At 39.8% G+C, this 26925-nt stretch overlaps 1 pseudogene; it reads right to left on the bottom strand.

The window, feature by feature from the left end:
• Nucleotides 1-3791: 3791 nt before the first annotated feature.
• On the bottom strand, nucleotides 3792-6134 carry LOC145131198 (ABC transporter I family member 11, chloroplastic-like; annotated as a pseudogene).
• Between the last annotated feature and the right edge of the window lie 20791 nt (nucleotides 6135-26925).

The following is a 26925-nucleotide window of genomic DNA, read 5'->3' as shown; positions in this document are numbered from 1 at the left end:
TTCTGTGCCCATTCCAGTTCTCAATTGGTTGCATAACAACTTGGAAGCAATGGCAGGCCCTTGTGCTGCCAAGTGGAAAGAAGTTAAGATTGCACAAGTTCAATCCATATGAGTTCGGATTTGTCACTAACCTTGTCTTGTGATTATGGTTTTGACAAATTCACTTGGATAGGAACACATATACCATAAAATCTAAGTGTCATAAGATTTCTCTCCGATTCATGAAAATGATGGTGAGGAAACGCTATCACTAAGTAGATTTTAGGTAGATAGCAAGTGTGATATTTGCATTCTCAAAGTCGTTAGTGGAGCGTGTGTGGTTAACCGACACACTAACATGGACTTGTGAGGAATGGCAAAGGTCAAAACAATTGAGACTAAGATTACGACATCCCTTTTCATAGTTCTAAAAATTGTTTAGACACACATGTGAGCTGTCTAAGGGAAGGTGTGTGATTTTGATAAAGTTTTATCAAAGCATCTCGTATCAGGAATTTGACCTTTGGTAGGAAAGTCAATAAAGTATTGATTTCTAGAAGTTCAGCTGATTTCTGAGTACATGTCAAAACTAGTGGGAGCATAAGTGTTATGCTAATAATTTTCACGTTAGTGGGAGCATGATAATTATGATAAGTGTTGCAAGTTAGCAATATTAATTATAGAAAACCAAAGTTTCAATTGGGAAAAAGTTGTTTTGCTATAATTAAGGGAGAGGAAATTATACTTCATTTCAATTCTAAAAGCTTAGATTGAGGTTTTAATCATCTTTAGTCAAGGATATATATATGAATTTTGTGTTGGAATGGCTCAACATAAGGAAATTCTATATATGATTCCATTATTTGCGTTCTAAAATTCGATTATGATTACAACATCCCTTTTCATAATCTGAATTATGAGAACTTGGCAAATAGAAATATTATAGAAATAGGACTGGTCTTGTATCATGTATTTATGTGAGACATCATGAATCGTGACCCATATGCTTCGGATATAGGATCGATTGCATGTGCTATAATATTCATCCTTTCTAAATTTTTCCAAATGCCTAGAGCATTAAGAGGGAAAAGTACTAGAACTGGATATGACTAATTTGATTAAGCAATTGTTGAGAACAATCTAAGGTTTACCAAAGATTGGTTGCTCAAGGACAATTGGAAGTATGGTGTAAATTTTGGAGAGGACCTTATTGACATTTTCTGAAAAGAGGCAACTCTTGTTTAGAAGTGATAGTCAAAATGAGAATATGGAAATATTCCCATAGGTGGCAGTTGTTCATTAAATCTGTCTAAGATTAGGAAACTTAATGCAAGAAAGATGTTCAAAGCGATGTACTTTGAATTTGAGACTTCGGTTCCATGGAATGATATCCATTGGAATATTCTGTAATGTTTGTTGATAAGGCTTGGTGACTTTGTGCATAATCATTACAGAGGATTAGTGCATATAAGTTTAGAATCTAACAGATTTAGGTAAATGGCAGGAATTTGGAATTCTTGCATTTGCGGTAAGGATTTGGGATTGTGAAATGAGAATCATTGGAATCATGTTCAATCGATCTATTTCACAAAGCAAAGATCATAGACAAACTTAGTATGCATACTTGGTGTATGGCATAACTAATGTTTAGACAAACATAGTGTGCATACTTGGTGTATGGCATGACTAGTGTTTAGAAAACATAGTGTACATGCTTGGAGCATGGGACAACTAGTGTTTTAATTCAAGTATAAAGTTGATAGTTTGAAACAGTATGCAATGAATGATAGGTAATCAATATGGTGATAAATAAAAGGTGTGTTTATTTATATTCATAAGTTCTTAGACCATATTGGATTCGATTATTCTTGTGTTTCACTTTGCATGTTTTGACTTCCAGAATAACTAGGTCGTTCCTCCTGAATGACTAAGTTATTCAAACCATCCACATTCGGTCATATGTTAGAAGTAGATATGAATCAAGACTGTCACGGGTTGGCTTGTAGAGGTCTAAGATGTTGGACAAAGTGGTGCTACAACACTCATTAGTGCTCATAAGTTCTGAGTATTGGATTCAACCCACGCTCATTTGACTCACTTCATGGATTTTATCACGAGTGATCATGAGACGATAATATCTTATATTCTTCAAACCTAGAGATATGAGTTGTTACTATGAGTTGGTTATACATTGATTGCACGAAAACGCATTGGTAACTCGATGTTATAAAACGTGCCTTTGTGTATGATTCAACAAGTAGTAGAACAAGCCATATGAGTCGAAGTTTATCCATTCCTTTTACCTTCGGAATAAAAGCGATATATGTGGGCCCCTCGATGATTTAATGATGATACAAGTGAATCCTCGGATTTTGAGAGCTACGATTGCCAGTTGGTTTTTGAAGTCATACGCAATAATAGTTTTAGACTTATCTAAGTGGGAGAGTGTTGGATTAGTGTCTAAGTCCATAACTATAATTGGTATGTACTTGACCCGACTCGGCATGGTCCATTTGGGTTGCATGGCATCGGAACATTAGGATAGACCGTTTGTGAGGAGAGGACATTTGTGACATATTAATATATTATAAGTTCTAATATATTAATATGAAATTATGTTATTTAATTAGTATTGATCAAGAATTAATTTGGACTTAATTTAGTAATCAAAAAGAGACTAATTAAATATATGGGGATTGATTGTGTAAATCATTCATTCTTATATATGTGGGCTTATGATCCATGATTCGTTGTGTTGGGTTTAACCCATGTGGTGATCCGTGGATACTCCATAGAGGTTAAAACCCATGGAGCATAAGGAATGGGTAAAGTCATGGGTTACATGGTGTAAACCTAATGAGCACACTATATAAGGACCCCTTTAGCTCAAGAAATTGGCACTAGTGATACATATATGAGGGCTAACCGATTTGAGCATGAGTGTCTTCTTCTCATGGTTATTCCATGTGTTGGTGATGTTGTGTGAACCATTTGAGGTGTCACACTTGGGGCACTAGGCTCTCGAGCTTCATGGAGACAAGCTACATCAACAAGGTATGTATTTCTATCTAGTTTATTACCCAAGTATCAATGTTTTGTATGCTAGTTAAGGTAATACCTTGGAATATTCATATTTGCATGTATAATAGAGAAAACATAGATCCAAGGTATTTAGGGTTGCATGTACACTTAGGAGTGTTAAAATGCTCAAAACCCAACACAAAAATGATAATTAACTTACTGTCCACAAACGGAACATCACGTTAAACTTAAAAAGAACCAAAGAACCAACTAATTAGGGGCATTTTCGTCAGAAAATGAGTTTTATAGGAAACAGTTTAATACAAAATGAAAAGAACAGGATTAATAGAGACCTCAAGTTCAGTAAGGCTAAATGGAAATTTTGAAGACATACAGAAAGACTACTTAACTATTGTTTCAAAAGATGAAGGGACCTCAAGTCCAGAAGGTAGAATCTTCTTCAGCACATGGTCTGTAATAGAACAACACTCATTTAATAGGTATCCAACTATATATATATATATATATATATATATATATATATATATATATATATATATATATATATATTGCTATTTATATAAAATATTTAAGCATCATATAAATTTATAATTTTTTGTCATTTAGAGTTTACATTTGGAGAGAATGGTAAAATGTTGATTTATTGTTGTTCATACAACACTCTCCATACAACACTTAATTGAAGAAAAGAACAAGGCTAAACTTACAAGAAAAAGAAGGAAAAAAACAGTTTTGAGTGTAAATTTCAAGATAAAGTCACCTGCACCCCATTATGAATATCCAAGTGTCAATGAGTATGGAACTGTTTCAATCTTGCATAGTTTCTTTAACCTATCAAGATTCTTGGTTGGAATATTTGACAGATCTGCTCCAAAAAGCCACAATTACAAAATATGAGTCTCAATATATATAACAAGAAAAAAATTCAAAAGATAATAAAAACTTGCAAGATACTCGCCTTAGTTTCCTTTATGATTTTAAAGTCAAAGGAAAGTTATAGTTGATAAGGTTTTTTCCCATACCAAGTCCAGCTAGGGGTTCATCAAGTACAAGTAACTATGGAGTTTGTACCTGAGTAGGTCAAAAGTCAAAGTGAAAGTCAATATATCATATTGACCAAAATATAGAAAAGTATGTAAAAGTGATTACTAGTTGAATAGCAAGAGCAAGGAGACGTTTGTAGCCACCACTTAAAGAGTTTGGATTTTTATCCAAAGAAATACAATTTAATCCAACCTAACATTTTAAAAATAATAAATATTTTGTAAACATTTAAAAATGTGGTAAAGTAAAAGTACCCAAGTCATAGCTTTTTCAAGTCATGTAGCAATAAGTTGTTTAGTTTTAAGGTCAGTCTTCTGTCTAGGCAGCCAAATGTAATTTCATCAAAAACATTATCTGCCACAAAATACAATACCAACTGAAAAAAATCAAATAAGAATATGTTAAATTCATAATAGTGAATTAAAATTAACACTTAAGAGTAATAAATACCTTTCAGGAAACTGAAAAACAATACCAACTCTTTCTGGAGATAATAACACAGGAGGCTGATTTGGAGTACCATTTTCAGTGTATCTTTGAATGTACATTGAGCCTGAAGTTGGTTTAGTTAAACCTGCAATAAGTTGTGTGAAATAATTAAAATAAAAAAAAAGTAAATATAAAAAAAGAAAAAAAGAATAGTATGGTAATTAATTAACCTGTAAAAGAGTAGTTTTTCCACTTCCACTTCGCCCAAAAATCAAGCCAAAACTTTAACAAACAGAGCTATATTTTACTATTTTTGTATTTAATCTTACTATATGAATAGGAAATACAAATGTGGAATGATCTCAAAAAAATGAAAATGTGTTGGGAAAAAAGAAAAAGAAAAAGAATAAAGTTGTAATGTATGTACCTTTTCTCTTGAAGAGTAAAAGTAATCTCATTTAAGAGGTTGAGTTGAGTCCCAGTAGCTTTGTATTTAATATCCTTTATATATAATAATACAAACAAATACAATTGTCAAGTTTCAAGAACCAGTTTTACTCATGTAGCTAAATTAATAACTTCTACAATTCCACTTAATGTTTCTTGATTGCTGATATTCATGTATGCTCTATTATTTTATAACAATGGAGTTATGAAGTAGTAAAGTAAAGAGCCTACAAGATGAAATTCAATTCTTTTAAACTACTTACATTTCTACCAATTTGAAGCGAAAATTATGTGTTTAGTTGATAAATGTAACAAAGATGAAATCAAACATTGGAAAGTTCAAAATGTATTGAGACTTACTTCAAAACATAAGTGGTTGCATGAGACATGAAATGTTTGATTCTTTGTGACCTTGACACTGCTAAAAAAAAATAAATTCGACAATGTGAATAAGTGAAATGAATTAAGTGTATGTTTGGTAATATGCAATGCAATACAACAATTGTTCCCTTCTCCTAAAGATTGGATTATATTTGATTATCAATATGTGATGTAATACAACAGTTAAACCAAACATGGTTGTATAATGCACAATAGCTTCAAAACAGAGATAAAATTTTCAACAGGTTCTTCACTTTTTCCTCAAAGAACCCTAAGAGTTCAAGGCTCCAAGAGATTCCAATGAGCTCAAAAGCATTGATATGATTTAGGTGATTCTTGATTTTCTACTGACTGAAACAAGAAAACGTTTGATTTACTTGTTGTCTTGAATAACACAGAACCTAAAAAGTAAGTACTTTTCTTGGCCCTTTTTTTCCTGATAGAGATGACACAAGTAGACTTTTGATTAATGATTTTTAAATGAAACTGTGAATAAAGATTGTATATGAAAAGACAATTTATCAAAACGAATCACCCTTTTTAGAACTAGGTTGTTCAGAAAATTGATCAAACACTTGGTAGGGATCATCCATGTTTCAAACACCAGATAGAAGTGGTGATTATGTTACTTGATCAAGTGTAGAGCACTATTATCAGGTACTTTAGCAGATTTTCAAAGTATAAAATAAGAAAGTGAGATTTGTTAAGTTACTTTTCTTCAAATGACCTTTTTACGCCTTACATGAAAATTAAGGAACACAAACCTCAGATACAAGTCTTTGTCTTCCTTCAATATCAGCAAATACCTCCATTGGAGACCTAGAAAAAGGTTGACCATGACGTCTTTGACTAGGAACTCTAGTCATTTGATTCATCCATACTAGCATTGATGGAATTGGACCCCTGGTTAAGGTCAACAACTTCAGGGAAAGGATCAAAGATACTCCTTTGACCTTGCATCAGGTCAAATGGATTAATTTGGTCAACCGTATACCCACTATATGGTTCTGTTTAATACAATAGAAACAAATCAAAATACATTAGATCACATTATTTCGAAGTCTTATAAAAAAAGAACACAAGTATAGCATTCTCCGTTTTCACAAAACCAACCACTATAGCCCTAGGCAAGGCTGCTACCCATTCATCACGATTCAGATTGGGAGGAATAGCACACTATACATTGTCAAAAGGTTCTCCTTAGTATATATAGCTGCTGCAGACCGATTATGACTATCAAATACCTGCAAAAGCGAAGTTAGGTGGGAGCATTACAAGAAATCCATCAACTACTACAATAACTTGCTCTTCTAATAAGAGTTTTCTACCAATTAAAATTACACAAGTCTCATAAATAAGAAAACTTGAAAAGCTATCCTATTGTAATCCCATATCATAAGTATCATTAATTTAAAACCACAACATTAAAAAAACTAATCTGAAACAATACTATGTGTGAAATGTAACAAAAAAAAACATTACCAAATTGATAGCACACAGTAAAACACGATTAGCAATAAAAACTAGGCATGCTTTGGGTAGAAACCATTTACAAACATCCCACCATCAACACATATAATTTGGCCAGTAATATAAGATGAAGTGGGCATGAAAAGAAATGCAACGAGTGATGAGACCTCATTTGGATCCCTAATCTCCCAAGTGGTGTGCAATCAAGGACCTCTTCAACATCATCAGAGACACCAAGTCATTAAAGTTTAATCAAAGGGGGAGAAAGGTTGACAACGTACCTTAACGACAGAATAAGTGGTAACACCATCTCCCAACACATGTTGGCATTCAGTTTTGATCAATGCGAAGTCTTCCCCTTTCCTAGATTCATTAGCCTGACCACAAGCAATCTCCGGCCTATCATCCTTTTGATTCGCCGATTCATGCTTCAACTACACCGTAAATGGAACGTGCCCACTCTTATTGCATGACATTTCCGTGATCGCTTCTAGTATCCAGATTTATAAAGTCAAGCTTACAGCTTCTCCTATTCCATCATCATATACTCGATAAAATCCCATAAGATCAAAATCAAAATCCTTAGCAATCAAACATTTTGAAACGATTGCCCTACATCTAACAAAAATCGAGTAAAATAAGCATCAGATTCAATAGAATGACATACAAATACTAATTTTCATAAGCCGTAACAACGATAGGTGCATTCTTCATGTTTATTTTCTTTTTGTCTGTGTCTTATAGTGACACTAGGGCTTGAAATTCTTGATCTTCAGAGTGACACTAAAGCAGAGATCTGATGAGAATATTAACACGTACGGTTAGGAGTAGCGGAGAAGCGGATCAAAGACGAGGGAGAAGGAGGGAGAGGGGAGAATCGATTGCAAAGTGAAAGATAGAAATAAGGTAGGAAAGAATAAGGAGGGTTTTCAAAATTTCGGGGATTTCGTTTTCCCCGGTTTATCTACTAAAAAGCGCATTTCATTAAAATTATAAAGCGACAGTTATAGAGGACGCACATTTGAGATAAAGTGACCTCCGTGTTTTTTTTTTTCTTGAGACACTAATTTAAGGGCACACAATAATGCGTGACCTAAATCCTTAAAATTTTTGTAGCGATGACACTATTTTAAGGTCATTCTCTTTTGTGTAACATAAATCAGTGCGAGTCGTAAATTGCATGTCATTAAAGGCATATATTCTAGTAGTGGATATAGGATTGATCACATATGCTATAATGTTGACTCATTCTGATTTTCCAAATGCCTATGGCATTAAAAGGGAAAAAGGACCAGAACTTGATGTGACTAAATTTGTTAAACAACTGTCAAGGACAATGTAAGGTTCACCGAAGATTGGTTGCTTCTGGACACTTGGTAGTATGGTATAATTTTAGAAGGATCATATTGACATGTTCTGAGAATAGGTAACTTTGCTTAGAATTGATAGTCATATGGGAACATGGAAATGTTTTCATTATGGGTGTTGGATATTGAGAATCCATGTGTGAGTTAGAAACTTTTATGCAAGAAGGATGTTCAAAGGAATGTACTTTGAATGTGAGACTTCATCTCCAATGGAATTCTTTGTAATATCATTGGAAAAGTCTATATGACTTTGGTGCCTTGACATTACAGAAGGATCATTGCATGTAAGTTTAGACTCTAACAGATTCTCGTGGTGGCAAGAATTTTGTATTCTTACACTTGTAAAAAGGATTAGGAATTGTGAAATGAGCATCATTAGAAATGTGTCCAATTGATCTATTTCACAAAGTACCATATATAAACATAGTGTGCATTCTTGGAGCATGGGATGACTATTGTTTTAATTCAAGTATTAAGTTGATTGTTTGAAACATTATACAATGAATAAGGTCTAATCAATATGGTGATTAAATAATAAGTGTTTTTATTTATATTCAAGAGTTTTGAGACCATATTGGATTAGGTTATTCTTGTGTTTCACTTCGCATGTTTTTACTTCCCGAATAATAAGATTATTCAAACATCCTCAGTCGATCATACTTTGGAAGTAAGTAATGAGGTAAGACTGTCATGAATCTGACTGTATATTGTCTAAGTGCTTAGACATAGCAAATGTTTGTTGCAGTGTTCATGAGTACTCCTGAAATAAGATTTGAGTATTGGATTAAACCCACGCTCATTTGAATCACTTCATGGATTCTATCATGAATGATTGTGATACGATAATTTGAATCACTTCATGGATTCTGAGTCGGTTGCGCATTAATAATATGTAAACGCATCAGTAACTTGATGTTATAAAACATATTGCTGTGTGTGATTTGATAAGTAAATAGTACAAGCATATGAGTCGAAATTTATCCGTTCCTTTTACCCTAAATAGGATAAAAGTGATATATGTGGGCCTCTCGATGATTTAGTGATGACACCCTAAGCGCTTGGCGAAGCCTAGACTGATATGATTTGTTCAATTAGTCAGTCGTCATAAATCGGAAATCACGAAACAGAATTTGGACATAGAGAATGATTATAATCTATGTACCATGTCCATAGGATATCTTGCAGAACGGAGGAATATTTGATCACTTATCTAAAGGAGCATTACTGATAAGATCAGAGTTCGACGACGGCTTTTGAAAGCTACGATTGCTAGTCAGATTCTGAAGTCATACTTGCAATAATAGTTATTAGACTTATCCAAGTGGGAGACTGTTGGATAACGTGTCTAAGCCCATAACTATATTTGGTATGTACTTGATTTGATATGTAGCATGGTCCTTTTGGGTTGCATTCACTCATGCAACTTGACAGGATGACTCGTGGAGAGAGAGAGAGAGAGTAGGATTTATTATATGTATAATAAACTGGTACTCAGAATGATTTTATTAATATATTACTAGATTAATATATTATTTGGAAATCATATTATTAATTAGTAATTAATCAGAAATTAATTTCATATTAATTTTGGGATTAAAAGAACTGATTAATAATTGAGGGACTGGTTTTTCAAATCACTAATAGTTGCAAAGTTGGGCTGATGGACTCCTTTGGGAGGACTGGACGAAATCTATAGGAGGCCCTATAGAATTCGTCCAAGGCATCTATTGTGGAGGTCCATAGACTGCTTAAGGCCTAAGCAAGAAAACTAGGGTTTCCACCTGAAAACCCTAATAGCCCCAACTATATAAACCCCCTTAACATAAGGACATCGGCCAATGCACTCTAGAAAGAAACCCTAGCCGATTTCCTCATCTATCATTCTTCATCCTTTGCATTGAGTGTTTGTGACTCCATTAGAGGTGCAACACTTAGGGCACTAAGCTTTCAAGAGTCAAGGATCTTCATGGATTGTTCTTGTTATTACAATATAACAAGTAAGGTAATCATCAAACCCTAATATATATATATATATATATATATATATATATATATATGAATTTCGAAATTGTATATACTAGATCTTGGGTTCATTGTTTTGGTATTCAATTTGCATGTTCAATAGGGAAAAACTTAGATCCAAAGCAATTAGGGTTGCATGATCACATAGGATTGTCGATATGCTCAAAACCCATCAAGGACAACTCATATGATTTAGAGTAAACCATACTTATAAACACCAAGCTTATAGGGCCAAAATGTTAGGGCCAGGATCCTTACAATATTCAGGATCCCGGCTAATTACCGTTATTATTTTTATTAATATTTATAACGGTCATATATTGTCTATAACTAACACGTGTGCAGAAGTAGTCAAGGGAAGACCAATTCTCAACTATGCTAAAGACCCGGAATACTTGGTCAAATAACGTTCATGAAGCTGGTCATAGAGGATCCCGGAAATATCGGACATCTTTTTGGCTAGTTTAGACTATAAATTGATACTTGTATTCTGCACACGAGACACTATTCTCTAGTCTAAGCTTATTCTACGAAATTCTTTACTCATTCTTTCTAAAAACTCAATGTCATCATCATTTTACATCAATAAAATCATCGAGGCAGGTGATCATTATCACCTCCCAAGGTTTTATGCCGAAGATCCTAGCAAGGATCAAAGACTTTCCCTGTAAACCATTGTGTCATTTTCTTTTACCATTTGCTATTACACAATATGAACATCACAACCTCTCATTCAATTCGGTTGATTAGTACTTGTGTAATTTTTGACCAAAACAATTTGGCACCCACCGTGGGGCCGTGGTGTTCAAAATCCTCGAAAAAATCATGTCTACACAACTGATCCTCTCTTCGTCCTCTGCTCCTTCCATTCCAACCAAAAAACCTACCACCTTCTCCGAGTGGGCCCCCTACTCAGACGAAAACGCCTTACACTCACAAGAAAAGCACCCCCTCAATCGCTAATTCAGGAAGTTTGGGATCCTCAGGGCTCTAGGATCCAACTGCCTCAGTCACTACTGCAGAGCTTTTCGCTATGATGAGGAAAATGACGCAACAGGTGACCCAAAAGCAGGAGGAGAATAGAGCACTACTCAAAGAAGTGGAGAGGATGAAGGTGGAATTTCAGAAATCCCAGGAAACAATGCCCATAGTTGTCCAACCAAGGATCCTGGACTTCGATAATGCAGGATCCTCAGAAAATCACGAGAAGAACATGGTTCCTATCACTGTAGCGTCACCCTGGGGGACATTTATGGACAACCGAGCACCCATGATCAATGATCTCAATGAGCCTTTCAACACTCCTAGAAACCTTGATTCTAGTAACTTCTTAAACCGTAATACTATTAATACTAACTATATTAACGTTAATGCAGGATTAAACCCATACATGGCCAGGGAACTTCAGCAATTGATACAAATGATCTCTAGTGTACCCGGAGTGGTCCAACCAATACCAGAAGCGTTTCCTACAAGCCACAAGATCTCGATATTTTCTCCCGCGATAGCCGATACCGAGGTTCCTAAGCGCTTCCAAACTCCCAGCATGAAGCTATACGATGGAACTACAGACCCTGAAGAGCATATAGCCCAATACAGAGAAAGGATGGAAATCATTCCCATCCCAGGGCACTTTAAGGAAGCTTGACTATGTAAAGGAGTTGGTTCGACCCTTACAGGATCAGCCCTCAAATGGCTACTAAATGTTCCCCCATACACTATTACTTCGTTTTCACACTTAGTTAATATCTTTAATAACCAGTTTTCTTGCAGAAGAACCTTCGAGAAGATAACTAGTGATCTCTACCGGGTGGTTCAGGATCCTAAGGAAAAACTTAGGGACTTTGTTAACAGGTTTGGAAGGGAAGCTCTGAGCATCCCCAACATCGACATGGCCACCACTATAGAGGCCTTTAAAAATTTGACTAAGAAACGATTCACCCTTCTATGAAGACCTTGTAATGACCCCATGCAAAACATTGGATGAAGTCAGGTGCCGGGAATTGAGGTTCATAAGGCTCGAAGAGGATAGAGAGATCCAGAAGAGAAGCAACTGTTTGGATCAATATGAGAACCCCAACAGGAAGGCCAAATCCTCGACTCAAAGATCCTACGAATCGAACCCATATTCCAAACCGGATCATCATAGGGTTAATTCCCTTGAAGATCGAGGAGAAAAAGAAGAACTTCCTAAGATCACTGACTATTGTTTTTCTGTGGATGTTTCAGGGATAATTCATGTTATGCAGGATCTTGGAGACAAAGCAAGATGGCTAAAAACAGACAGAAAGTCGACCGCATGGAAAGACAATTCCAAATGGTGTGCTTACCACAAAGACTTTGGCCACATGAAAGAGGACTGCATAGCCCTAAGAAAAGAAATCAGCTACCTCCTTAGTACAGGGAACCTCAAGAGATCCTCGGGAGAAAAAGAGAAAAATCCAAAGAGAACACCTAGTAAAGGGAACCTCAGGCGGATCTAACATCTGTGGTACCTCTTATTCTCAGGATAAAAGACACGCCAAGGTCTCTAAAACAAAAAAGGAAGATAGACCACGGAAGAATACCATGATTAGCAGTGAAAAATAAATCACATTTGACAAGACGGACATGGAAGGAATTCAAGATGCTCACCATGACGGACTCGTGATAACACTGTACATGGCCAACCATTTCGTCAGAAGCTCCTCAAAACATGGATGATCAAGGAAGTAAAGTTCCCAAGATGGCTAGCTAATGTGGTTGTCGTACAATAGAAAAATGGCAAATGGCGAGTGTGTGTAGACTACACGGATCTTAACAAGGCTTGTCCTAAGGACCCTTTCCCTCTACCGCATATCGAATCTATGATAGATGCGACGGCTGGTCATGAACTCCTGGCCTTCATGGATGCTTCAGCAGGATTCCAACAAATCCAAACGGAACCATCAGACCAAGAAGATAATGCATTCATAACACCAACAGGTATATATTGTTACACCGCAATGCCTTTTGGTCTTAAGAATGCAGGTGCAACATATCAAAGATTAGTAAATCGGATGTTTAAAGACAAGATGGGGGACACCATGGAAGTCTATATTGATGACATGGTGGTGAAGTCAATGAAAGCTGAAGATCATCTCAGGGACCTTAAAGAAGCATTTGACATCCTAGACGAATACAATATGAAGTTGAATCCGCTCAAATGCCCTTTCGGGATGAAGTCAGGCAAGTTCCTTGGATATATGGTAACCAAGAGAGGAATTGAAGCAAGCTCGGAGCAGATCAAAGCAATCATTGAGCTGAAATAACCATCTTCAACAAAAGACATCCAAAGGCTAAACAGAAGAGTAGCAGTACTCAACAGGTTCATTTCAAGATCCTCATAAAGGTGCAAGCCCTTCTATGATATCTTGAAAAAGAACCAGAAATTTGAGTGGACAGGAGAACACGAGAAAGCCTTCCAGGAACTCAAAAAATATCTAAGCTCTGCTCCACTGCTAGTGAAGCCTATAGATGGAGAACCACTTCTTTTCTACCTCTCAGTGTCCTCAAAAGCGGTCAGTGCCGTTCTGGCCAAGGATCTTAACGGAGATCAACATCCTATCTACTATGTAAGTAAAAGTCTCCTGGATCCTGAAACCAGGTATTCCCACCTCGAAAAATTAATTCTTGCCTTAGTAACAGCTTCTACTAAGTTAAGACACTATTTCGAAACATACACTATACATGTAAAAACTAACTATCCTATTAAGAATGTCATGAGAAAACCAGAAATGTCAGGAAGGATGGCAAAATGGTCGATGAAGTTAAGCACGTTTGTGTAACAACGAAAATTTCCAAAACAATTTTTCATTTTTAAAACATACTTTCATTCATAAAACATCATAGTAATCCAATGTATCACATGTTATCACAATGAACAAATCCCAGAATCTCAAAAACATAATCTCTATGAGTGTGTACGGATCATGCCGGCGCCTTCCCGCGATCCTCGCTAGTACCTGAAACACATAACACAACAACTGTAAGCATAAATGCTTAGTGAGTTCCCCAAAATACCACATACAACACATACGCCACTCGAGGCTATAATACGACCCTCTGGTCGATGTGTCTCAGCGGGACCCTCCAGTCCCGTAGCTCGTTGGACCCTCTGGTCCGGTCATAGCTCGTTGGACCCTTCGGTCCGGTCTGTATCGTTGGACCCTCTGGTCCGGTCTATACAACACATAGCATACACATATCACAATGCACATAATCTCATACATACACATAGCACACAAGACCCTCTGGTCTACACGTAAATACCACTCTAGGTAATGTATAGTGAGAAGACTCACCTCGGGTATCTCGGATGATCTCGCACACGAATATACTAATCTAGCCCCCGCCTAATCACATACACAATATCCTCAAATAAATAGTGGCTCACAAAGGCTAGATTAAATCCCTTTCTATAATCCCTAAGAAGGGTAAAAGACCATTTTACCCCTCTCATGGCTCAAATACCCTAACATTGACCAAACCCTAAAAGTCAACGGTCAAACTTTGACCCGACTCGTCGAGTGCACTAGTGCGACTCGGCGAGTACATGCATGTCCACTTCACCCCTGGATCTCACTCGACTTGCTGAGTCAGCCCTTTCCTCAACGAGTTAACACAGGTCGCGAGTCGCGGGGCAACCCGACTCGACTCGTCGAGTCCCTTACGGGCTCGACGAGTTGCCTCCATAACATCTCTCAAATAACCTTCTAAGCTCAGATCTGCTTCCCTAATTATCAGATCTATCCTTCAAGTGTTCAAATGTCACGTAAAGGTGCAACCTTTACGTGCATGCAACCCACAATAAGTCACAAATGGAGAAATAACTCTAAAAATGGCAACCTAGTCCCCAATCTCTCATTTGCTTGCATAAAGTTGAATGCTTGGGACTTCCTGGACCTAAAAGGGTCCAGATCTCTATTACAACTCGAAGAAAGGGGTTGGAGGCATCCAAAACCCCCAAAAAGGAAGGATTCAAGCCCAAACCCCAAATCAATGAAATCCATACAATAGAGAGAGAGAGAGAGATCCGATTTTATACCTCAAGGTGAACTCCTTGCTTAGCTAACTCAGAATAGCAATCTCCTTTGATCCTTCTTGCTGGAGCTCCTCTCCCTTCTTGCAAAATCACACCAAAAGCTCAAATGGTCTCCTCTCTCTCACTCTACACGCTCAAGATCGATGGGGGTTCTCTCTCTGGGATGGTAGCCGCCAATGAAGGCCATAAGGGCCTTTAAATAGGGATCAGGCCCTGAGATTTAGGGTTTAATTTAACAGCGCGGACTCGCCGAGTCCACACATCTACTCGTCGAGTCCAGTTATTAATCCAGTCAAGAACTCGCGATCCTACTCGGCGAGTCTGAGCGTCTACTCGCCGAGTCCCTCCATAAAATCCAAGATTAATAACTAAAATAATATACCTGGGAATCCGGATGTTACAATTCTCCCCCACTAGAATCAGACTTCGCCCTCGAAGTCTTGCTCCGCAAACAACTCTTGATGCTGCTCCCACATCTCCAACTCCGGCTCCCAAGTCAGCTCGGACCCTCTCCGATGTTGCCACTGGACCTGAACCAGGGGCACTTCCTTGTTCCTCAGAACCTTGATCTTCCGATCCAAAATCGCGATCGGTTTCTGAACATAATTCAACCTCGCATCTATCTGAATGTCCTCCAGCGGCACCACCGCTGACTCATCAGCTATACACTTCCTCAACTGAGACACGTGGAAGGTATCATGAATCTGGCTCAACTCCGCAGGTAGCTCCAAACGATACGCTACCCTGCCCACTCTCGCGGTCACTCTGAACGGACCGATGTACCGGGGCCCCAACTTGCCCCTCTTCCTGAATCGAATCACTCCTTTCCAAGGAGACACCTTCAGGAGTACGAAATCTCCCACCTGGAACTCGAGCTCGGATCGTCGCCTATCCGCATAACTCTTCTGGCGACTCTGAGCTGTCAATAATCTCTGTCTGACCTGATGTATCTGCTCTGTCGTCTGAAGCACTATCTCAGTGCTACCCATCACGCGCTGCCCTACCTCTCCCCAGCAAATGGGAGTCCGACACCTCCTCCCATACAACAACTCGAAGGGAGGCATACCAATACTCGAATGGTGGCTGTTGTTGTAGGAAAACTCAGCCAACGGCAAGTACGTGTCCCAACTTCCTCCGAAGTCCTACACACATGCTCGAAGCATGTCCTCGAGTGTCTGGATCGTCCGCTCACTTTGCCCGTCCGTCTGTGGGTGGTAGGCGGTACTGAAATGCAACCTCGTACCCAACTCCTCGTGGAGCTTCTTCCAGAACCTGGAAGTGAATCGCACATCTCGATATGATACAATCGAGATCGGTACTCCATGACGTGATACCACCTCTCTCATATACAACTCGGCCAACCTCTTTGCGGAAGAGCTCTCACTGATAGCAAGGAAGTGAGCGCTCTTAGTCAGTCGGTCGACTATCACCCAAATTGCATCGACGCCCCTCGCGGTTCTCGGCAATTTGGTGATAAAATCCATAGAAGTCTGTTCCCACTTCCACTGGGGAACCTCAAGTGGCTGCAACTTGCCATGCGGACGATGGTGCTCGGCCTTAACCCTACGACAGGTCAAGCACCTCTCGATAAACCACGCCACATCCCTCTTCATACAGGGCTACCAATAGTCCCTCTTCAGGTCCAAATACATCTTAGTGGCCCCGGGATGGATCGAGAACCTCGATCGGTGCGCCTCCTCCATCAAAGTGGTGGGCGTCCCGCCTGCATACGGCACCCAAATCCGACCCTGAAAGGTCATAAGCCCACGACTATCGGTAACGAACTCAGGTACCTGCCCAATCACCCGCTCTCTTTTGCGGTTCTCCGGTCTCACGGCCTCTGCCTAGGCCTCCCGAATGGTGTCCAACACCGAAGTCATCACTGTTAATCGCATACAAACATCTCGTATCGGGGCACTCTCTGCCCTACGACTCAAGGCATCGGCTACCACGTTAGCCTTGCCCAGGTGGTACAGGATCTCACACTCATAATCCTTTACCACATCCAACCACCTCCTCTGGCGCATGTTCAGGTTGGGATGATCCATCAGATACTTCAAGCTCTTGTGGTCCGTGTATATGGTACACCGAACCCCATACAAATAGTGACGCCAGACCTTGAGAGCGAACACCACAGCCCCCAACTCCATATCATGAGTAGGATACCTCGTCTCATGAGGCTTCAGCTGCCTCGATGCGTATGCTATCATGAGCCCCCTCTACATCAGCACCGCACCCAACCCTGATATCGACGCGTCACAAATCACCACAAACTCCTCCATTCCCTCCGGAAGGACTAACACTGGGGCTTCGCATAATCTCTGGCGAAGTGTCTCGAATGAGGCCTGCTGTTCCGGACCCCAACTGAAAGCCACGCCCTTTCGGGTCAACCTGGTGAGAGGAACAACAATCTTGGAGAAATCTTTAATAAATCTCATATAATAGTCGGCCAACCCCAGAAAACTTCTGATCTCGGTGGGGGATCTCGGCACCTCCCAACTCATCACCGCCTCAATCTTGGCCGGATCGACCAATATCCCATTCTGGTTAACGAGATGTCCCAGGAACTGAACCTCTCGTAACAAGAAATCACACTTAGAGAATTTGGCGTAAAGCCTCTCCGATCTCAGAACTCCGAGGATCTCCCTCAAGTGCTCCTCATGCTGCTCTCTGGATCTCGAATACACCAGTATATCATCAATGAACACGATCACCGAACGATCCAACATCGGTCTGCATACTCTGTTCATGAGATCCATGAACGCCGCCGGTGCATTGGTGAGCCCGAAAGGCATCACCACGAACTCGTAATGCCCATAACGAGTCCTGAACGCCGTCTTCTGGATATCCTCATCACGCACTCTCATCTGATGATATCCTGACCTCAGATCAATCTTGGAGAACCAAGACGCTCCCTGCAACTGATCGAACAAATCATCGATCCTCGGTAAGGGGTAACGGTTCTTGACCATTAGCTTGTTCAACTCCCGGTAATCAATGCACATCCGGTGTGAACCACCCTTTTTCTTGACAAAAAGGATCGGCGCTCCCCAAGGTGAGCTACTCGGTCTGATAAATCCTTTCCCCAACAACTCCTGAAGCTGTGAGGATAACTCCTGCATCTCTGGTGGCGCAAGGCGATAGGGCGCCTTGGCGATAGGCGCGGCTCTCGGAACCAAATCGATGCGAAACTCCACGTGCCTCTCGGGAGGCACACCTGGCAACTCCTCGGGAAAAACGTCTGGGAACTCACGTACTATCGGCACATCATCAACAAAACTAGGTCTCTCCGCTGCTACTCGTGTGTCCATCACATAGGCCACAAACCCACTACAGCCCTGCTGTAGACTCTGCCTCGCTCTAGCAGCCGAACAGAATGCTGACCCTGAACGGGTACCCTCACCGTACACCGTAAGAACTCCCCCACTAGGGTCTCGTATCGTCACCAACTGTCGCTCGCAGTCTATAACTGCCCCAAAACGGCTCAACCAATCCATGCCCACTATAACACACACGTCCCCCATCGCAATCGGGACCAGATCAATCGGAAACTCAACACCGAAGATCTCGAGTACACATCCCCCGAATCACATCTGTAGCATACACCGCTCGCTCGTCAGCTATGGAAACTCGTAGAGGTCGACTCAACGCCTCCCGCTGGATACTGATGTGCTGACTAAACGCTAACGACACAAAAGACCGACTCGCACCCGAGTCAAATAACACCAAAGCAGGTACAGAACTCACAAGAAAAGTACCTACGCATATCATTATATAAGCACAATATCTTAAACTCAGTATAAATAAATGAAAGAATACATACCAGCCACGGCATCGGGTGCTGCGCACACCTCCTCCGCTGTCAACTGGAAGTCTCTTCCGCGAGCCTTCAGTGCCTCGGCCTTTGCTGGCCGGGTCTCAGTAGCTCGAGCAGCGGGTGCAGATCCCTGCAGTAGCTGTGGGCACTCGGCCTTCCGATGGCCGGTCTGGTTGCAATGAAAGCAAACCGAGAATCCCTTGGGGCAATCCCTCGCGTAATGCCCCTCCTTCCCACACTTGTAACACACCCCAGCTCTACACACCCCTCGTGACCCTTGCCGCACTTCCCGCAAGTGCGGCCCTTCGGACCCCCAGACCTCGAATCAGCGGGCTTTGCCCGCTTGCCTGCCGGCTGCGCTTGTGTCGGTCGCCTGTCCCTCCTCTAAGACTCAGCCTCCTCCCTGACCTGAGTCTCCAACTCAATCTCTCTCTTCCGGGCATTTGCCTGGAGCTCGGCAAATGTCCGGTATGAAGAGTTCGCCACGAACTCACGGATATCTCTCCTCAGTATGTTCAAGTACCGGCTCATACGTGCCTGCTCAGTCGACACGTGCTTAGGGCAAAACAACGCCCTCTCATGAAACATCCTCGTAATCACCGTCACTGACTCAGTTCCGTGCTTGAGGGACCAGAACTCCTGGGCTAGACGTTCCCTCTCTACAGGGGGAACATACTCATCTCGAAACATCATGGTGAACCTCTCCCAGGTCACCGCAGTAAGCTCTGCCGTAGTGAAGTCTGCCGTCACAAACTTCCACCAGTCCTTCGCTCCCAAGCGAAGCTGGTTCAGCGTAAACCTAACCCTCAGATGCTCCGGGCACGAGCAGGTCTAGAAGCATCCCTCGATATCAGAAATCCACCTCATCGTAGCAATTGGTTCATGCGTCCCATCAAACTCTGGTGGCTTCATGTTGATGAACTCTCGGTACAGCAACGAGTCACCTACCTGTGGCCTGGCAGCAGCGACAACTGCGGTGGCCGCAGCAACAGCAGCCTCAGTAAGAGCGGCGTACCGCTCATCAAAAGTCTCGATCAACGTGGTCTTGATAGACCCGAACATCTCTGGTATCTCAGCACGGATGGCCGCAGCCACCTCCTCATGAATCAACCTACGGATCTCCTCATCACTGGTACCACTGGTACCACTGCCTCCTGGGTGTTGGCGCGTCCAAACCATGATGTCTCTGAAATACAACACAAAAGAAATCAGAGACTCGCTCGAGTATACTCGCACTCGATACTCAACCCTACTTGCTCTTTAGTACCCTGAAGATTCTTACTTGGACTGCTCACCGATCCGGTGTTTCCAGTAGTACGGGCCCTTATACTACCTTTCACAGCGCATCGGTATTCACCCCAGGTCCTTCTCTTAGGATCCCAGATCACAAGTACTCTATATCTCACTAAACTCAGGCTACTCTCTGGTAGACCACTCGTAAGTTCCTCGCTGCTACCTACTTACTCTCATAATATCTCATAGTAGTAGTAACTCCTAGGCTAAGGCATCACAAATCAAGCCCACTCTAGTCCTAGTCATGAATACCTAGCCTACTCTAGCATGCATATCACATAATATCTCATAACACATAATGTAAGGGTATTTTGGGAAATCACCGTTCGGGCGCTGGCTGATCGTACACACTGATCCGTTCCGCTTTTCTCAAAAGTCCTTTACTCTTTTGGAAAAATTGTTTCTTTTATGAAAAATTCTCTCAAATCCTCAGTTTGAGTTCAGATATGCCCGGAGGTGTATCCGAGTCTCTCAAACCAAGGCTCTGATACCAACTTGTAACAACGAAAATTTCCAAAACAATTTTTCAGTTTTAAAACATACTTTCATTCATAAAACATCATAGTAATCCAATGTATCACATGTTATCACAATGAACAAATCCCAGAATCTCAAAAACATAATCTCTATGAGTGTGTATGGATCATGCCGGTGCCTTCCCACGGTTCTCGCTAGTACCTGAAACACATAACACAACAACTGTAAGCATAAATGCTTACTGAGTTCCCCAAAATACCACATACAACACATATGCCACTCGAGGCTATAATACGACCCTCTGGTCGATGTGTCTCAGCGGGACCCTCCAGTCCCGTAGCTCGTTGGACCCTCTGGTCCGGTCATAGCTCGTTGGACCCTTCAGTCCGGTCTGTATCGTTGGACCCTCCGGTCCGGTCTATACAACACATAGCATACACATATCACAATGCACATAATCTCATACATACACATAGCACACAAGACCCTCCGGTCTACACGTAAATACCACTCTAGGTAATGTATAGTGAGAAGACTTACCTCGGGTATCTCGGATGATCTCGCACACGAATATACTAATCTAGCCCCCGCCTAATCACATACACAATATCCTCAAATAAATAGTGGCTCACAAAGGCTAGATTAAATCCCTTTCTATAATCGCTCAGAAGGGTAAAAGACCATATTACCCCTCTCATGGCTCAAAGACCCTAACATTGACCAAACCCTAAAAGTCAATGAAAGACAATGGTCAAACTTTGACCCGACTCGTCGAGTGCACTAGTGCGACTCGGCGAGTACATGCATGTCCACTTCGCCCCTGGATCTCACTCGACTCGCTGAGTTAGCCCTTTCCTCAACGGGTTAACACAGGTCGCGAGTCGCGGGGCAACCCAACTCGACACGTCGAGTCCCTTACGGGCTCAACGAGTTGCCTCCATAACATCTTTCAAATAACCTTCTAAGGTCAGATCTGCTTCCCTAATTATCATATCTATCCTTCAAGTGTTCAAATGTCACGTAAAGGTGCAACCTTTACATGCATGCAACCCACAAAAAGTCACAAATGGAGAAATAACTCTAAAAATGGCAACCTAGTCCCCAATCTCTTATTTGCTTGCATAAAGTTGAATGCTTGGGACTTCTTGGACCTAAAAGGGTCCAAATCTCTATTACAACTCGAAGAAAGGGGTTGGAGGCATCCAAAACCCCCAAAAAGGAAGAATTCAAGCCCTAACCCCAAATCAATGAAATCCATACAATAGAGAGAGAGATCTGATTTTATACCTCAAGGTGAACTCCTTGCTTAGCTAACTCATAATAGCAATCTCCTTTGATCCTTCTTGCTGGAGCTCCTCTCCCTTCTTGCAAAATCACACCAAAAGCTCAAATGGTCTCCTCTCTCTCACTCTACACGCTCAAGATCGATGGGGGTTCTCTCTCTGGGATGGTAGCCGCCAATGAAGGCCATAAGGGCCTTTAAATAGGGATCAGGCCCTGAGATTTAGGGTTTCATTTAACAGCGCGGACTCGCCGAGTCCACACATCTACTCGTCGAGTCTAGTCATTAATCCAGTCAAGAACTCGCGATCCTACTCGGCGAGTCTGAGCGTCTACTCGCCGAGTCCCTCCATAAAATCCAAGATTAATAACTAAAATAAGATACCTGGGAATCCGGATGTTATAGTTTGACATCAGATACGAACCAAGATCCACCATAAAATCACAAGCATTAGCAGAGTTTGTGGCTGACTTTAGTGATGATCTACAAAACGAAGTAGACATGAAAGCCAAGCTACTCCTAGAAGATGAACACCATAAAACCAAGATCCACCATAAAATCATAAAGGAACGGGCCTAGGGATCATACTAAAGTCGCCACAGGGGGACATCATACCCAGGCAGTTAGTTGTGAATTCAACACTACCAACAATGAAGCAGAATACGAATCACTCATAATGGGACTACAATTGGCTAAGGATCTTCAAATCAGGTATCTTCATGTATTTTTTTTTATTCTTTATTACTAATGATTGGGATTCTGCACCAATTCTTGTGATTTCGATTGATACACTAAATAGGGTTTTACAAAGTTCACCGTTAATTCCTTAAAGATTTCGAAGTTTTGGGTTTCACCATCATCACGGTCTCATGAATCAGGATCATAAACACAAACTTTTTACATACCTAAATCCTGGTTGGCACGAACCAGATATCTCTTGGGTATATGTCATAGTGTGTGATCGGGAAAGAATTTTATGGCGAAAAAGATTGGTTTAAGAAACGAAATGTACCTCTGCTCTATGTGGACCATGTAGAAAACTCTTAACTCGTCATGAGAAGAGTAAGGTAGTTCATTGACTAATGTGAATATAGTCTGATTGAAAAGGAATCCTCATGATGAGAGATCCATTAAGGCTTCAAACCATATTGAGTCTAGGAGGCTTGGGACAACATGCTGCAGCATGCTTCTAGGGACACCTAACTAGTGCAAAGTATCAAAGAAATACCTTTCCATAAAGTTGCAAATGTAAGTGCCACCAATAGACATTGAATTCAAGCTACAAAAGCAAGTTAACCCAACAAGAAAAACGAAACATATATTCTGAATTTTTGTTTTTGAAATGAAAATAACAAAAATAATAAAATCTTTTTGGTATTTTTGATTTTTAAATTGAAATATCAAAATAAGAAAATGTTTTTGGTATTTTTGGATTATTGAATTGAAATAACAAAAGAAGAAAATCTTTTTGGTATTTTTGATTTTTGAAAATTCAAATTCAAAAGAAATGAAATATATATATATATATATATATATATATATATATATATATATATATATATATATAAATATATATATATACTTGACAATCGAAACGTAATGTACCATATATAGATTTGAGGCATCGTCATAACACTTGTGTTTTGAGAAACGAAGCGTAACATTTGAATCAGTCATAGGAAAGTCAAAAACGAAGCGTGTCGAACGCTAAATCATGAACAGTAACATCTGGACCATTCAGCGATATGTCGACACAGCATAACGCTATGACGAAGTCCCATTTGGAACATCATTCACATCAATCATGCCTAAGCCCGACAAAATCCTTAGAAAAGTCTTTTCATCCAAAGGTTTTGTAAAGATATCAACAAGTTGGTTTTTGAGAATTACAAAATAAAATTCAATGTTGCCATCCTCAACATGATTTTTAATAAAGTGATAACGAAGTGTGATGTGTTTGGTTTTCGAATGTTGCACTGGATTATGGCAGATGCGAATAGCACTTTGTGAACCACAATACAATAGGATTGTCTTCATGTTGATTGCATAATCATGCAACTGACTTTGAATCCATATGATTTGAGAAGTGCAAGCTGCAACAACAACATATTCTGCTTCTGTTGTGGAAATCAAAACACAAGTTTGTTTCTTTGATTGCCAGCTAACAAGCTTCCCATCCGAAAGTTGACAACCACCACTTGTGCTTTTTCTATCAATCTGACAACCTCCAAGATCTGCATCAGAAAATGCATGTATGAAAAACTATGTTTTTGAAGGATACTACAAGCCCAACAAAATTGGGCCTTTGAGATAGCGAAAGATGTTCTTGACAGTAGTTAGATGAGGTTCTTTGGGATTCGAATGATACCTATCACAATTGCACACAGAAAAAATAATATCAGGTCTACTGGCAGTTAGGTATAGTAACGAACTAATCATGCTCCTGCACAATGTGAGATCGACAGCAGGCTTGTCTAACGAAGGACCAAGACGCATCCCAACAGCCGTAGGTACTCTTAGTTTCGAACTGTTTGTCATGCCAAACTTTTCAAGCAGATTGCGAGAATATTTCTCTTGATTGATAAAAATTCATTCTCTGCTCTGATGAATATTTAACCCCAGAAAATTATTGATCATCCCCATCATGCTCATCTCAAACTTTCTTTTCATCATATTCTCAAACTCATTCGATAATTTAGGGTCAGTAGAACCAAAAATAATATCATCAACATAAATTTAAACAAGCATAAGATGATCCCCAACTTTCTTTCAAAATAGAGTGGGATCAACAGATCCTTGTTTAAATTTCAATGATTTTATGTAATTAGTAAGAGTGGCATATCATGCTCTTGGTGCTTGTTTGAGACCGTAAACAGTTTTATCTAAAACACAACTATGATCAGGGTATTGTGCACTTACGAATCCAGGGAGTTGTTCAACATATATCGTTTCTTCCAAAACACCATTGAGAAATGCACACTTAACATCCATTTGATAAAAATCAAAGTCCTTGTGTGCTGCTTAGGCTAAAAATATTCGAATAACCTCGAGTCTTGTGACAGGGGCAAAGGTTTCTTCATATCTACACCTTCTTGTTGCGAATACCCCTTAACAACTAGCCTAGCTTTATTTCACACTATGTTTCCTTCTTTATCAATTTTATTTTTGAAAATCCATTTTAAGCCAATTACTGCTACGTCTTGAGGTTTCGGAATAAGCCTGCATACTGTGTTTCTTTCAAACTCATCCAATTCATATTGCATAGAAACAATCCAATTAGGATCTTCCATTGCAATCTTAACTAACTTAGGTTCGATTTTCGAAAGAAAAACATTGAACATACAAAATTCTTGATGAACATTAAGTACCTCATTCTTTGCAAGAAGTTGAGCTCTAGTCAACACTCCAGCTTGAGGATCACTAAGAACTTGTTCTTTTGGATGACTTCGAGTCCATCGATCCATTGGAGGATATGCAGGATCAAAATCCAAAGGTGCATCTTTAAACTTTTCGTCTGTTTTTGAACCTTTACCTGCATTCGACATATTATCAGTCACATCTTGAAATACATCAGTCTGTATATTAGAAGAATTTGGTAAAGATCCATTTTGCTCCCCTTCAACAATTGGATCAATGTTATGATGCTCCCCCTCTACATCTGCATTCGTTTGACCATGCTACCCCTCGAAAGTATGCTCCCCCTCAACATCATTATTCAAACTCAGGTGCTCCCCCTCCACTTGACCATTGAGTAATTATGGCTGACTTTCGTTATGCAATGGAGAATTTACGGACGAATTTAAATTAGCTGCATCCTGAGTAAATGTCGAATCATCAGAATGCTTCGATACTTCAGGAATCTGATTATCATATGCATGTTTTTCTGCATCGATTGCTATGACATCCCCAAATTCATGGTCATTTTAAAAATTATATTTATGATTATTTGAAAATAAGAATATTCATTTTTAAAGAATAATATTGCGGAATTTTTTCCAAGAAAACATGATAAATACAGTATCAAACCATTTCCAAAGAAATGTATTTTGTTTGCATTAAAACTTTGGGATGTCATTGTCAATACATAATCATAAGCATAAACAGACCATACATTCATTTACACTAGTGATCCACATATCCTTTAATCTCTCAGTGTAATGTAGCTTCATATCGACACCTGTGATACAAATAAACTGAGTGGGTCAGGTTGGGAAACCTGGTGAGTACATAGGGTTTTCAACCCACAATAATAAAGTTATTATGTTTCATCATCACACAAGTAACCCAATTACCCATCTCCATTATTATCTTCTTTATTTCTTAAGGATCTACCCTAAGAGTCATCTATAATTTACTCATTCATTCCTAAGGATTCTCCTAAGGAATAGGCACGAAGTCCATCGTTGCCTATGGCACAACTGCCAATGTTATCTATTAGGCACAACTATCAATATTATCATTTAGGTGCAACTGCCAGGATTATGATGTTCTCTATTAGGCGCAGCTGCTGATATTATCCTTTAGGCGCAACTGCTGGGATGTTTAGAGTATATCGTAGTTCAAAAACATCTACAGGTTGTGGCGCAACGGCCAGTATTCATCTATATCATCCTTCATCCCTCATCATTCATCTACCCATGTTCTACCCAACATATTCGTAGATATAAAATACATATAAAGTTTAAATCATTTAAAACATGTATAAATCGTTCATCCAACATAGATATCAGGAACACAAATAATATGCACACATAGCACATAATTTATATTAAATACTTCATATCTATGTCTAAGATGAAAGTAACTATGCACA

This window comes from Lactuca virosa, chromosome 8 (assembly GCF_052849685.1).
Source record: "Lactuca virosa cultivar CGN04683 chromosome 8, Lactuca_virosa_CGN04683_v6, whole genome shotgun sequence".
Lineage (NCBI taxonomy): Eukaryota > Viridiplantae > Streptophyta > Magnoliopsida > Asterales > Asteraceae > Lactuca > Lactuca virosa.
Note: the sequence above shows the minus strand (reverse complement) of the source record. Positions and strands in the feature narration are given on the sequence as shown.